Source organism: Carlito syrichta, unplaced genomic scaffold (assembly GCF_000164805.1).
Source record: "Carlito syrichta isolate Samal-C Ts95f unplaced genomic scaffold, Tarsius_syrichta-2.0.1 Scaffold80509, whole genome shotgun sequence".
Lineage (NCBI taxonomy): Eukaryota > Metazoa > Chordata > Mammalia > Primates > Tarsiidae > Carlito > Carlito syrichta.
Genome location: NW_007024605.1, coordinates 95,430 through 98,604, shown reverse-complemented (window position 1 = coordinate 98,604; position 3,175 = coordinate 95,430).

The following is a 3,175-nucleotide window of genomic DNA, read 5'->3' as shown; positions in this document are numbered from 1 at the left end:
ATAGGATATATGTACACACAAGTGTATGTAACTCATACATATGTATGTACATACATATATAAAAGAATACTTAGCTGCGATATTGTTTGTGATAACACAAATCTGGAAGCAACCTGTGCGCCCATCAATATGGAGCTGTTTGAAAAAACTTTAACTACCCTTATGCTATTTTTAAAAATAAGGCGGAAGGATGACCTGAGCCCAGCGAGTTGAAGCTGCAGAGGCCGTGAGTGTGCCACTGCACTCCAGCCTGGGTGAAGAGTGAGACTCCTACTCAGAAAAAAAAAAAGACATAAAATGAATGATATACATATATTGGGTGGCGATGTTAATCCAGATAATCTCTGTGGTATCAGTCAAAACAAAAAATTCAGCAGGCCCTTTGGACAAGTGATTCCACTTACACACATTTATCCTCATGCATAGGCATCAAAAAACAGTATTAGGTAAGAAAGTAGAGCTCTCTTGCTCTCGGCCAGGTCCTCTGCTCTTGGCCACGCTCCCGATCCCCACCTCGTCACTCAGGCTGCGCCTTGCTGGCTTGGTCTTGGTCCCTGTCCTCGCCCTTGGTGCCTTGTCCCATCATGCCTTCTGGCCTTGGTCCTCGTCTCCCAGAAATGCCTTGGGGGAGGGGGGCTGGGGCTCATCCCTTGCTCCCACCTCAGCTATGCCTTCTAGGAAGAGGGATTGGCCTCCCTCCCCCGAGGCTTTAGTATCTTGTAAAAGGTTTACTCTGGACTAGGCATAGTGGCTCACACCTGTAATCCCAGCACTTTGGAAGACTGAAGTAGGAGGCTTACTTGAGCCCAGCAATTCAAAACCAGCCTGGGCAACAAAGCAAGACCTTGTTGTTACGAAAAAATTAAAAAGTTAGCCAGGTATGGTGGAGCACATCTGTAGTCCAAGCTACCAGGGGTCTGAGGCGGAAGGATCGCCTGAGCCCAGAAGGTTGAGGCTGCACTGAGCTATGATTGTGCCACTTCACTCTGGCCTGGGTGACAGAGTGAGACCCAACTAAAAAAAAAAAAAAAAAAAAAAAAAAGGATTACTCTGGTTGCTTGGTGAATAACCAGTAGAATCAGCAAAGGTCAAGGTACGAGAACTAGTACAATCATTCCAGTAAGAGAGCACAGTGGTACTGATGGAAGGGTAAGCAATGGTCAGATTCTGGACATATTTGAAGGTAGAACCAATAGGATTTGTTAACAGAGTTTAGAAGGGGCATGAGAGAAAGTGAGTAATCAAGAATGAGTTCAGTTTTTGGCCTGAGCAACTAGAAGGACTGGATGCCATCCCCTGAGGCCAAGAAGGCTCCAGGAGTGCAGGCTTGGGCGAAGATCGAGAGCATAGTTCTGCACACAAAGTCTGAGATGCCAATTCGACTTTCAGGTGACATGTTGAGTAGGCGGCTGGAGAGTCAAGCATGGAGTTTAGAAAAGAGACCTCAGTTGGACACACAGAAATTGGAGACTCCCTGGCAAACTGATGATATTTAAAGACATTAAAGATGGTATAAAATCACCAAATACTTGAGTATAGATAGCAACAAGAAGAGATCTGATGATTTAGCTCTCAATTTTTTTTTTTTTTAGCATCAGAGTAGTGCAGTGGCGTGACACGGTTCACTGCAACCTCAATATCCTGGGCTCAGGTGATCCTTCCGCCTCAGCCTCTCAAGTAGCTGGGACTACAGGTGCATGCCACAACGCCCAACTGATTTTTTGGTTTTTTGTAGAGGTGAGGTCTCGCTATGTTGCCCAGGCTGCTCTCAAACTCCTGGGCTCAAGCAATCCTCCCCCATCAGCTTCCCAGTGCTGGGATCACAGGGGTGAACCACGCCACCCGGCAGCTCTTGATTTTTTGACAAATTGTATAGCAGAGTGAAATAATTCATGAAGAACTTCCTCCTTTGATGACTATACACACACACACACACACACACACACACACACACACACACACACACACACACAAACTCACCCTCCACCCTCTGCAATGTGAATCCCATACCCAATATTGCTCAAAATTATCTAATGACCTCCATGTTTCTAGATATAAAGGAAATTTCTGAGTTTCATTTGACTTTGCCTCTTAGTGTTCAGCACTGCAAACAAGTCTGGCCTTCCTGAGCCCTATCTCTTGTTCCTCTGACATTGCACACCCGTGTACTGTCTGCCCCCTCTCTCTCCTCAGTCTCCTTTTCCTGTTCCCGAGTATTGGCATTGTTATACTAGATTGGGTTTTCTTCTTACTAAATGATTTCACTTGCTGTCTACATGCTAGTGACTCCCAAACCTAGTCTTTTTTATTACACTTCAGACCCATTTGTCATTCCCATGTGGATGGTCCGCAGGCAAACCCAATCCAGTCTGGTCTCCTCCCTTCAGCGAACAATTCCACCAATTCAGGAGTTCAAACCAGCAAACACAGAAATCATTCTCCACTTTTTCTTCAGACTTTTCTCCCCACATGCAAGTAAGTTCTCTATATGTTATCCTAACTATCTCTTAAATCCATCACTTCTCTCTGCCCCAACTACCACCACTCTGGTGCAGGCCAGTATCATCCCTCAACAAGATTACTACTCAACTTCCTGACAGGTCTCCCTGCCTCGCCCCTTGCAGTTCGTTATTTCTGTAGACCAAAAGAGCTTTCTAAAATGCAAATAGCTGGGCTCGGTGGCTCAGCCTGTAATCCCGCGCTTTGGGAGGCTGAGGGGAGTGGATTGCCTGAGCTCGCGGGTTCGAGCCCCACCTAGGCAACTTGGGGAGACCTCATCTCTACAATAAATCAAAAATTAGCCGGGCGTGGTAGCGCGTGCCTGTAGCTCCAGCTACTCGGAAGGCTGAGGCAGAAGGATCGCCGGAGCCCAGCAGGTTGAGGCTGCGGTGGCCGGGAGCGGCCACTGCACTCCAGTCTGGGTGACAGAGTGAGACTCCAACTCAAAAAAAATAAAAAATAAAATGCAAATAAAGGCTGGGCACAGTGGCTCACGCCTGTAATCCCAACACTTCAGGAGGCCAAGGCAGGAGGAAGATTGCTTGAGCTCACGAATCCAAGACCTGCCTCAGCAACATAGTGAGACCTTGTCTCTATTAAAACAATTTTTTTTTTTGAGTTGGGGTCTCACTCTGTCGCCCAGACTGGAGTGCAGTGGCCTCTCCCGGCCACCGCA